The sequence below is a fragment of the Chroicocephalus ridibundus genome, chromosome 6 (assembly GCF_963924245.1).
Source record: "Chroicocephalus ridibundus chromosome 6, bChrRid1.1, whole genome shotgun sequence".
In the NCBI taxonomy this organism is placed as follows: domain Eukaryota; kingdom Metazoa; phylum Chordata; class Aves; order Charadriiformes; family Laridae; genus Chroicocephalus; species Chroicocephalus ridibundus.
The window spans coordinates 746397-758915 of record NC_086289.1 but is presented as its reverse complement, the minus strand read 5'-3'; the positions used below and the strand labels follow the sequence as shown (position 1 = coordinate 758915).

General features: G+C 43.2%; 1 protein-coding gene across 33 annotated transcripts in view; it reads left to right on the top strand.

Annotated features, from left to right (window-relative positions):
* Positions 1 to 12519, top strand: part of JAKMIP3 (Janus kinase and microtubule interacting protein 3) — a 91692-nt gene that overhangs the window by 2463 nt on the left and 76710 nt on the right. The window lies entirely within an intron of this gene.

Below are 12519 nucleotides of genomic sequence, written 5' to 3'. Positions count from 1 at the left end.
TTTCTGCCAGTTGTCTAACCTAGAAAGGCAGATCCCTGATTTTCCTTTGGCACTTACAGCCAAGTGCTCTGCAGTCAAATAGACCTAAACCCACAAAAGATCTCAGGAATTTAATATAGTTCGGTAGAAATTGTTCTAATGGAGAAAGACATCCTTTTAGATTTAGAGAAAACTCTTCAGTTCTATGCAAATCCTCAAATCATTATTTCCAGTAACATGTGATTAGGAATTTGTTATTCTCTAATGATCCAGAATCAAGATATAGGTTCAATAAATTTTACCTGTGTGGCTTCCTATATCCTCCAGCGTGACCCTCTCTTTTGTGCTCCATAAAAGCAGAGGCAGGGTCTGAGGAGAAATTGTTCAGAAAAGCTTGAGAAAACGTCCAGAGGACAAAATTTGTTACCCCAAACACCCGTGCAAGCAGCAGGGTGTGGAGTGTTGTCTTTCTTTAAGCCCTGCCACTTTTTCGAGTTATTCCATTAGTTCCATGATCATTTGACCTTGACAAGGTCATGTGCAAACAGGGACCTTATTTTTCATGGAGCTCAGGTGAAAAGAAGAGTCAGTTTAAGATGCAGGTGTTTCTGGGTTCTGGTTTTCTCCTGTTGGTTCCAGGCTGAGCTGCCATGTCCTGCCGCAGCTCGGAGGCCTGGCTGTGGGGCTGGGTTTCAAAGGAGAGCGATGCCCCCCGAGCTCTCCCAGACTAACTGGGATGATGTGTCCCAGGACTAACTGAAACCTGCATCTGGTCTGGAAAGCTGCTGCCCAGATGATGTTGGATATTGCACGAGGCTGATTTTGTCATAGTTCATAGCCAGAATTTACTCTGCTGGAGGTAGGTTAATATTGATTGCAGAGCAAACTGTTAGCTGTGCAAGACTGCTGTGGGGCAAGATGCTGTTCAGACTGGCCATCAGTCTTGGCAATCCCCATTCCTCTATTTCAACCCTTTGAAAATCAGTAGAGATGTAACCAATTCAACTTGGGCATTTAATACCAAAAAGACTTCTCATCTTTTTGCTGACAGGTCTGTTTTGTCTTGCATGACCCTTAGTTGCATAATAGATGTGTCCCCTGGCACGTACGGTAGGTAAAGGACAGCATTAATGAACTCCAGATGGCACATACTATATTTTACTGGGATGTAAATCTCAAACAAATTCCATATTAATGGTGTTTAATTAAAAAAGAAATTGCACGCAAAAGGCCTGACTCTGATGCCACCAAGTCAATGTCAGAAATCTTACTGACTGCAGGGACTCAGGCTATGCCCAGAAGGAGAACTTTACTAAGTATTGAAAGTGTCTGAAGATTTACTGGTCTGCACTAACTGTAGGACTCTTACACTAATATTCTCATGGCCCTCCTGAACAGTTTTTGCTAAAGTTTGCATTTTAACTAACTCTATACTGAAATAATGATTTGAGTCATTTGATATTGGATTACTTTTCTAGCTGCCTCCATAACAAATCAATTCTAGCCATGGTTTATGATAAGAATGTGTCTAGTTTGGATGAGCACAGTGCTTTTAAAGCAAATCTCTTGATGACACCCACTTGCACTTTGGTTTGCGTGATGGTATGGCCTCCGCATCCACAATCTCGATTCCTTTTGGATAAAACTAAATCAGAAGGTGTTTTCCAAACAGTTACTGGTGCTCACACCATAGGATAACACTAGAATTTGAAGTTCCATCAAAATGTTCCATAATTTTGGCTTTTTATAGATGCAGGGTTCATTCTTGTATGTGATATTTTCTTACTCTATCTGAAAAGAACTATCGGCAAAAAAAGTTAATAAGAAACTTGAAGGCATAGTAGAAATCAAATAGAACCATCCAAAGCAGAGATTTTTCTTTACTTCAAAGGCTAAGTTTCAGATTTTCACATAAATAGGAAAAAAATGTTCACTAAATATAGTTGATATGGTCATGTTTGTATGTTGAAGTGGAAAGAAATTTATAGCCACAGCCTTTGTCTCTTCGGAGAACTGCAGATTTACGTACCACAATGTGATAACTGAATTTTGCCCTGGTTCAAAGACAGAAACTAGCAAGTACTGAGTACTGGTCCATACCAGTAAATCTCCATAGTGATTTGTGGGATGCTTGTTGGCATTTTAATCTTTACATGTCGCTTTTGTTGTTAGCAGAATAAAATGATTAATCATGACTAATTATTCATTATTGTCTAATTACTTCTTGCATGCTAGGCAAGGCCAGATCATCCTGACAGTATTTCTTGGGAAATGCTTTTTTGTGTTGGATGGGAAGGCAGATTATGCGTGTGGTTCAGTTCAACAAAAACTGGTTGGAGTACACATGAATGTCTAGGGGAGCATGAGCAGAATGTGGCGTACGTGGCTGTGAACACGCAGGTGCCGGGAGCGCAGGCAACCGCACGCGCTGCTCAGCTCTTCCACCCACTTTCCACAAAGCCCTTCCCTGATGGAAAATGGGGGTGATACCCTGAGCGCACTGAAGCTTGCTGACAGTAAATGTTACGTGAGCGTGAGTCAGGTCTGTCTGACTTGTGTGATGATCACTGCAAGTTTCAAGATCTCGAGTTTGCATCCAAAGCAAAGTCAGAGGAAGCTACAGGCAAAGGAAATATTTGCATGAAGTTAGTAAAGTAAAAATGCAAAGGGTATTAAAGGAAAATGTAACTGACCTGTAATAATACTGTAATAATAAGTAAATAACTGTAAATATAAAGTAAATAATAAGTAAAATAACTGTAACAATAAGTAAAAGGAAAACAGACTGACATAATGGTTGATATTAATCCCTTTATCTCAGATAATGCTTGTAGTTAAAAGCCTTTTGTCTCCAATCAAAGCAGTTTTGGGATTTCTAGTGTTTTGAATGGCTCCTTAAAAACTTACCTTACTGCTGAATCACAACTTTTTACCACATAAGCTATCTATTTTACCAGTTGTCCTTGAAGGAAGCATTATGGATTTTGTTTTTGTAAACAAACATCTGATATTTCCACAAAGATCCTGGCTGGCAATGGCCATAACTCGGAGTGCTGCTGGGAGCTGCGGGAGGCTTCCCTTCATGCCGGGTGGTTGCCGGCAGGTTCAGGGCTAAGGCCGCCTTGTCATGCCAGGATGAATGATTTATTATTTATGTGGCTTGTGGGAGGATTCATTATACGGTTTGACACTTTCACCTTTTACTTGCGTCTTCTTTATTCTCAGTATTTTATGCAAGGCGTTATCAGGTGCTGTCTGGGTTTGCCCGCAGAGGCAGGGAAGAGGGCTGGGAGAGGTTCGCTGCATTTATTACCCCGTCAGATGCTGGGGCTGTTCTGCTTCTGTCCTTTTTGCTTCCTGGCTTATTTTTTTCCTGTTCTATAATATAGACTGTGAATTCATTTGGCATTCATTGTTGAACAGCTCAAATAACCGTAGGTTAGGCATTAAGAAAGACTAGTTCACTTTAAAAAGTATAGTAAAGGCTGATTTTTATCTCCCGAGATCACAGATAGCAACATTTAGCAGCACAGTTAGAGAAAAATCAAAACAAGCTTTTGAAACAAAGGGAGGTATTTTGAGTTAGCTTTCTGTACTTTGCCTAAGCTTTCCTGAACATGTGGCTGGTTGCTGGATTTGCACATACAGAAATTCCAATTCCACATATTGTTCATACCAGTTTATGTGGTTTATAGGGACAAAGCCATCACTGCCAAAGCTTTGGACTTTGCTGGTTTGCAAGCTTGTAGTGGAAGGGAAATCTCGTTATGTTGAACTGCCCTTAGGATATATTCAGGCTTAGCAGGAGTTAAAAAACTAGTTGTTTGCTCACAGGTGCCCCTCATTACTCTGTCAATTAGCCCAGCAGGCTGAGCAGCGCTGACCTGGTTTTAGGCAGAGCTCTGCAGGGGTGTCTGAGGGAGCTGTGCCAGCTCTTCCTAAACAGGGGCAATTTTGTTGCTTTCTTTGGTTTGGAATTTTTGGTTTTTTTCTTGCCCTCTTATTAGAATATATGTGTGTTACTTAAGATTGCCTTATGGTTGGGGCCTGGTAAAGTTTTATGATCACAAATTAAGCCAAAACATAAGTGGAGAAGAAAGCAACCCAGAAAATGGGATACAGTGCAGATTTGAAGAGGAATGGAAAAGAGGACTGCTTGATAGACTCCTGGAGTGGTCCCACATGAAGTCGGCGGTGGGTAAGGATGTCTGAACTGTCTCAGACAGGCAAAGCAGACAGCACAGAGGATGGGGAGAGCAATTGAGTTTGTGTGTCAGGCTCGTTGTTGAAAGCAGGAGCAGAAAAATAGAACTACACTCTTTTCCCCCTCAAAGTTTGTTTTGGTTTTTTTATTATTATTATTTTGTTTGCTCAAAGGGAAAATCTGAAATAGGGAAGTCTGTGAAATTACTTTCTTCAGAAGGGCTTGGTAACCAGCAGGATGGCAGTAGAAGGCCAGAATCAATTTGGTATTGACAGAGATAGCACATCCAAACCCACAGGAGAGCAGGAAGATGAATCAAACCCTCAGAACACCTGCAGGCTGCTGGAGTCAGCTCTGCTGCTGGGTAATATGAGGCTTGGTAAAGGACTTGTACAAACCTGGGAAAAGCTCTTAGCATAAAAGTGTTTTTTTCCCCCTCCTTTACTTGCGAAGTACATACTGTTATGAGAAATACAGTGTGAGGATTTATTTTCCTTCTAGAAGTTAAGCTGAGGATGGGGAATGCCCGTTGTCCTTCTATTAATGGTCTATGCTGTGAATACTGCTTTACTGCGTGAAAGCCCCAGGAGCGAGCACCTTGGGGATGGCAGGAGGTGGTGCTGTCCCCGGGGCACCGGCCAGTGAGGTGGTGCTGTCTCTGGAGCACTGGTCAATGTGGGTGCAATAGTTTGTGCTGGGCTGATCTCTTCTTCGTGTAGAGCCTGTGCCATTGGCAGCCTAGGAGAGCTGAGAGTCCATAACCTCGATGGAAGGTCTGGATTTTGCTAGGGAGAAGGAAACTATAGATGTTAAACCTTTTTTCTGTTTTCACCTCATTATCACCAGCGATATCTGTCACTAGCACAAGGCATGTATGGCAAGGAAATGAAGTAGGCCTTGGGGACAGGGGCTGACCTTACAGCATGGCTCCAGTGACTCTAGCAACCTCTCACAAGGAGCAGCAGGAGTGGACAGCAAATGATCTTCATGGCCTATGATGCGTTCCCTTTCCTAGATAAGAAGTTAGACATTTTCTGTGTGTACAGAGTTCATGCGGAAGAGAAAGACATAAGAAATGTCTACCATCAGCTAAAGCTAGAGGCTGGAGAGCCGAGATACACACCAGGAGCAGACTTACACCAGCACTGCCTGCTTCTGAAAAATCCGAAATGGCTCCAAATAAGCAAGACACTTATTCATTGGCATTGACCGATTTATTGGTACTGGCAAGGGGCTGGGCATCAGTTACAGGTCTGGTTTAGTTCTCCATCCCAACAGAGTAACTGCTTTCCATCCCCCTGACGCTATCAGAAATGTTTGGATGTATGTTAGTGTAAGAGCAGTAACGGTTACGTGAGGGGGGGGGGGAAGTTGCTGATTAACTTGGTATTGTGAACAAACATGGGAAACTAAAGAAAAATAGGTACAATTAAAATTCTTTTTCTGATAAAAATACCATTACCGTCATTTCAAAATAAGTCACTCAACAACTGCATTTGGCACTGAAGAATATCATACAGACATTAATATTTTTCTTCTGCGTCTGTTTCTATGTCAATCAGCAAACAGTGGTATCAAGTAGTGTTAGTTAGCTCAAGAGCAGATGCACCTCCTGGGAAGGAATGTCTACATAGCAATAGATGTACATGGAAATCTCCAAATCATGAGTGAAAGACAGGGAGCAAAAGATGCAAGGATTTGTTTGAACAACAGATGCATCTTTGGAACAGAGTTTGAAGGTATTACTGTATACCAGCACTAAATGACACCAGGTAATTCAGTTACTAATAAAAACTGTGCTGGAAATTGTGAAGTACGTTGCTCCTGCCTTCAGCCAGCCCTCAGGCTTAACATGCCATCTCTTCATTTGCCTTAGCAGCCATTAATGCTTTATCACTTCTTTAAATACCGCTGTTTCTAGCAATGTATATAGTAACTCGGTGTAATTTAAGAGCATTGGAAGTATCTCCTATCTGTTTACCATCATTTTAACCCTGTGTTGCAGTCCTGGTGTCTGTACTCTTGGCTCCAGGCACATCGTCTCAGGTATGGATGTGTCAGTTTAGAGGCGGGGCTGGCATTTTTGGTAGCATTTTCTTGACTAACTCTGGGTGTGTAAGCATATGCTGAAATGGCCACCTCCGCGCACCCTCAAACAGGTAACTCCAGTCCCCCCAGTGCTGGGCTTTGCCTGTTTCAGCAGTGGCATGAACTTGCTGATGGCCTCTCAGCTCTTGTTTATGGCCTCTTACTGTCATTAACTGGCAGCGCTGAGCCTGCTGCTGCGCGTGTGCCTGCGTTGCGTGTTTAGCGCAGTTACATCGACTGATCCTTGGGTTGTGGAAGGTTTCCTGGCTCAGGCGTGCCTTGATGCTGCAGCCATCCAGTGCTGCCCTTCGAGCTGCGTGGCCTGAGCACGTAACTAATTAATCAAAGAGTTAATTTTGAACAAAGCAACTGCATGTTTAAACTTGTCAGTCAGAACCCACTTCTAGGCACATAAACAAATATGGGAGAAGCCTGAAGGCATAATTCCCTGGGGTACCTGGGAAGATTTTGCCCTTTGAGCTTCTTGTGAAAACAATCTTCAGTGCGTGGATAATATACTCAAGTGTTTAGTACTGGGTATGAGCTGTATGTTTTAGATTGCTGTGGGCAATTTATTATGTAATATCATAACAAACCCCAATTATTTTAATATATATTTTTATATAGATGCATGCACACATATATATGGGTTTATATCTACATATGCTCTCTATAAAGAGTATAAACTCTTTAGGAAAAGGGAAGTGAAACTGTAAGAAAGAGAAACTAATTGTTTCTCACAAAAATTTTTTTCTTTTCCCCCATTATGATCAACACTACGGACCTGAAATGTTTCATCTCATTAAGAGCAATAATTACTGTTTTGCCCAACGGACCTAGACATGCCCATCAGTTACATTCACCGATGTAAAGAGAGACAACTCTTCACATGGAAAACAGGCAACAGACCCCTTCCCCAGATGAGCCCTTCAGGAGCAGTAGGTGACACTGTGCAGAACCTTGGATGCTATTTTAAAAAAAGGCAACTTTTGTTTATTGATGACTTTTCATGAAAACTTAGCTTTGGTTCAATAGCTAAAGCTTGTGATTGTGAGTATCGTTTCATGCATGCTTACTTCACATTAATGTGACTCATCTCTTTAAAGTAACATAAGTGCAAGGTCCCTCAAGTTTCCCTGGGGTTTTGGATTCCAAGCACTAGCTCAACTCACTTTGAGTCAAAAGTTTGAGATGTTATTTCATGTTATTTACAGCCAAAATCAGTTTTATCATATCTAAATTTAGGCCATCAGTCATGCAGGTGGGATTAGTAGCAGTTATTTGTTACAAAAATGTATGTATTTCATTACTGTTTTGTTTTCATACAGCAGTTCAAACCGCTTTCTCGGTCTGGGCTGTGTCCTGCCTACTGCCTGCCTATAAAGCCTGTATTAAACATCAGAAATACAAAGGAAGTGGAAACATGAATGGCCCCAACTTGCCACTGCAGATTAGAATATTACTTCATTTCTTCTACAACTCATAACAATTTTAGGTCATTTTTTTCCAAAAATGCCTTTGTGCAGTAAATCATAAGCACTTTATGTTAAACTGCTTTTCTGAAATATGTGACTATCTTAATTGCTGTCCCATTCATGAGAAGAGGACTAGAAAGGAGCTTATAGAGCCAAAGCTGTATGTAAAATATCCCATTTGGCAGGCTTACAGTACCTCTTCATAAAGTTCAATTTGGATTCTGAAATATTTGTAATATTCTCTCTGGGATATAGGTTTTGGGGTTTTTTTTAAACATTGTACCACATCTACTTTGAAGATGAAGCATGAAAATTTATTTTTAGCATTTGCTGCTAAGTCATCAGAGATGATAAAGGGCAAAGAAGAACAAAATTTACAGTTCCCTTCTCTTTGGCAATAGCAGGGAAAAAAAACCCCGTCCTGCTTCCTGGCTGAGTAAGAAGCTTTCCTCGCCAAGCCCCTCTTGAGTTGGTTTGCTGGAGCTGACTAGGCTCAAGCAGGAGGAGATCCATTCCTCGCCCCGCCTGGGTTTTAGGCAACTGGTGGGTTTTTGTGTTCCTTTAAAAAAGAAATGAAGTGCAAATTGCATGTAGGCTGTTCTGTGCTTTGCGGATTTACTGCTCACCTTGAGCTCCTCAACGGAAGGTGTTGCCGCGCAGGAGGAGACGGCAGCGTGCCCGTGCCCTGCTGCCCGGTGTCAGCTGCAGCACAGCCCCCAGCCGGGCTTGCAGACCTGCGGGCTTCAAGGTGGGGGGTTTGTCCAGATTCCCTTGAGATTTTGGCTCGCCATAGGGGGCTAGCCTATACTAACGCGCAGCAGAGAAAATGCTTGGCTTAGTTCATGCACTAGCCAAACTGTAACATCTCAGAAATGTTTTGCCTTATTGGGAAACTTCTTTCTCCCTTTAAGCCCCTCCCAGATACAATAAAAGCTTATCACTTGACACAAATGTCTTCTTGGAAGAAAATGTTTTAAAATAGGGCTTTTAAACTCTTGGTTTTAATTAAATGTGAGATTCTAAAATATCAAATGTAATTCTAAAACATTTTAGTTTAATTTTCGACATCATCATTGCAATTTTTGTAATCTTAATATTTTGACTAAAATGATAGAGAAATAAATCTGTCATAAAAATTCTTCAGTCAACAAAGTTCATCAGTGTAGCAGCGTGCTTCAGAGACTGCCTTTTGTCTGTGGTCCTTTGAGATCTGTAAGGCAGGACACTGTAAATATCACTTACTGATCTGCAGCAGAGTTACTGGCCTTCTCTTTTTTTAAAAAAAAAAAAAAAAAAAAAAAGAGAGAGAGAAAATGTGAGAAGCAAAAGCCCAGAGCAGCGGTGCAGCCACCGTCTGCTACGAGGCAGGCAGAAGATAGTCTGAAATAAAGCAAAGCACAGGAAGGGCACGGCTGCGCGGGCAGCCCGGGCTCCATAGCAACTGCAGTGGCTCCCATCAGGAGGGATTCCAGTGCTCTGCCGGGTTTGGGGGTTTTTAAAGCTGCTGCATGGGTAAGTTACTCCTGAGTATATATTTGTTTTCAAAATCTTGTTGGCTACAAGACCATTTGCCAGCGAAGAAAGTAATCTTTTATGTAAATCCAGTTAGTGAGAGTGACAATGACCCTGCCAATGGATTGGGCGAGTCTTGCTCAGCCCTTGAAGGTCGCATTGGCTGGGCTGCGTCTGCCGAAGAATTCCTCTGGGGAGGGACACAGCGAGCACGGTGGCTTCTTGGCCAGTGGGGATGGATGGGGCCTGTCTGTATCTTGGGCTCTGACGCGTGAGGTGGGGAGAGAAGGAGTACAAATTCTCAACTGGCAGTAAGGCACAAATACTTGTGTTTTCAGAGACCCATGATAAAACTTGTTTTCTTTTCCTTCGGTATGACTGTATGCTAAAAAACTGTTGAAGTGTGGATCAAACCAAAATAATATTTTTTTCACCTTAACCTATGCTATAAAGAAAAGCAGGAAGGAAAGAAGGGTGAGACAAGGTGGACTTTGATCACAGAAAATGTCTATTTAGCTCAAAACAATATATTTTATTTCCGTTCTCAGGATGTTATAACAAAACCAAAGCAATGGAAATCAGGAGCCAGACTGCATACAAAATCTATGAAGAACAAATAGAGATGTTATAGCCTTTCCTCCCATCTTCCTCCCCCCCTTTCAGAACCATTACTGTAGTTGTTGTATAATTAAGGTGAATCTGGTGGGATTCTCTCCTTTTGGGAGGATTCAGAGTGGTGCCTCCCACCACTTTGAAGGAAGGCCAGCGTATTGACCGGCTCTGAGCAGAAACTTTGGCAGCGGGAGGACAGCCAAGCAGGGCAGAACTGGCTGCCCAGAGAGCTCGTGCAGGCTCCTTGCGGGTTTCCAGTCTTGCTATTTTAAATTGTGATTCTATAGCACTTCAGACTAATATTGATTTTTTTATTTTTTTTTATTCAAGTATTCGCTTTTATGGTCTCCTGCATGCTACGAAAATTTTATTCTTCTGTTTTCTTACTCATTCACTCATTTAATCCATTCTAAAACTCTCAGCTATAGCTTTTGTTTCTCATTTTGCACTGGTGACTGCATCAGCTCTGGGCCAGTGTTTCCATCTGCACAGTTGTTTAGATCTATAGACGCTGGTGACAGGAAGAGCAGATTTACTGTGGCGATAGGCGGATGTTACATTCACTGAAGACAGCGGGTGACAGTGCCCGCGCCACAGCCTGCCCTGCGCGACAGTGGGTGTGTGGCACCGGCTCTGCAGCACCGCGCTCCCAGCCAGCACTTCCCCTCCCAGTAAGGTCCTGTCATCACCAACAGGCACCTCTTGTTTTTCTCGCTGCAAAATGACACTCGTAAGTGTGAGACCAGTGGCAATGTGGCTGTACGTGGGATTTGGCGTTCTCTGTGAGGGTGTGCTGGTGTGGACAGATGCTCTTCAATGGCTTCCTGCTCCTCCCCTTGTCCATCCTCCTTCCCTGTGTCATCTCTGACAGTGTTGGATGTGGGTCACAGGGAGAAAGTGCCAACTTTGGAAATACTCCCAGCAGCGGGCAGGGCCCAGCCCCAGGGCAGCAGCAGCAGGTTTTTGGAAATCCACAGGTCTTGGGGGGGCTGTGAAGTTTTCCTTGTTGCTGCTTTTTTACCCCACATCCCTCAATCATGGACTATCCCATGGTACGTATGGAGTCAAGATCCTTTATTAGAAGAAATATTTGAAGCTCTCACTGATAAACACCTGCCAGACTATAGCTGGTGATCTTTAATATTATAATTATTTAAACAGATTTATGGTTGCGGATAGATGTAAAAATTACACAGTTAATCTTTTCTGCAGCAATTTTTGACTGCTGCTGGAGTACCCTGTATCTCAAAAGCCTGGTGGTCAGAAGTTCTGTAACCCTGAGGACTTTATCAAATCCATGGAGATTTGCAGGGTCTGATTGGGATTCAGTTGTACTAGCAGTGGAAGAAAATCTTTGTATCTACATGACATCCACATTCTTGTTTCTAATTAAAAAATTGAAGGGGAAGACTTTATGTAATTAAAGTAGATGTTTGCTAATTTGTCACAGGCTGAGCTCTCAAGCACTGCTTGGTTACTGGAAGTAAACTTTCAGCTTTCATTCTCCATAGAAACAGGCTAATCATTCATCTGAGCGATGGTACTTACTTATGGTTGTAAATTCCCGGGACCCGGGCTCAGGGAGTGGGCAGGGTACCTTGGTAGTGGTGGAAGCAGGGCTGGGGCTGCGGGCATTTCCCAATCTCCCTGTGCTGAGCATTGCCTGTGAAACCCCCCGCCTGCTGTGCCCGGAGCTGAACGGGGATGGACCTGAAGCCTTTGCTTTCTCTCTTGTGCTTGCTTTTGTGAATTATTAGCAAATAGAGATTACAGTGGCAGTGACCTCTTTCTTATCTTTGTTTTAAAGTGAGGTAGTAAAATAAAAAATTGGAAAATAACCCTGGGGAAGAAAAAAAAGTCAGTCCGTTCTCTATTATTTGGTGTGATGGGGAACTGTGAATTCTTGGATAAGGAAAATAATCTTGTAGGAGCAATATAGTGGCACTGGGAGCACCCCAGATCCTGCCTGGGAGCTGCCGTGGGTCTGTGGGGCTCAGGGGAGCACTGTGCATCTCATACAGCAGCATCCTCTTGGCAGGGACCACAGAGGGAGATGAAAACAAATATGAGATGGATGGTAATCGGGTTTGTGTCTCGGACCTGATGAGCATCTGGCCTGGAACTGTGGATGTTCAGCATTTCTGGAGACAGTTCATCGTACCTGAATGCTTGTTGCCATGGGTTGTCTAATGATGAACTAGGTTGCTTAGGTTAGTGTAAGAGACTGGGATTTACATTGGAATAGGCTTGGGATTTTAAAATGTTGATTAGTATTTTTGCTCCTGAGCTGTTGGAGTTCACAGTTTCTTAACCATGAGATTTGCAGGTTGCACAGCTGGGGCAGTACAGCCTGTACCTGCAGCACTGCTGGGGTACTGCTGCCTTGCAGAGGCTCAGCCTAACTGAGAGCAATCTCAGGCTGCACAACTCACCTGAAATCCCACGCAGAGATTTCCACGCACAGGTTCTCCGAGGTTTCAGCAGTGCGGAGCTGAGGAAGGCAGCAGGGTCTGGCCCATGAGCAGGGGCTGTGGTTGGGGTAACAAGCTTTTTCCCATTGCCCTGCAGTGTGCCAGGGCTCATGCCGAGCCCAGCCGCAGGGTACAAGGTGAGCACCGACCCTCCAGCTCACGTGTGTCTGTGGAAGGG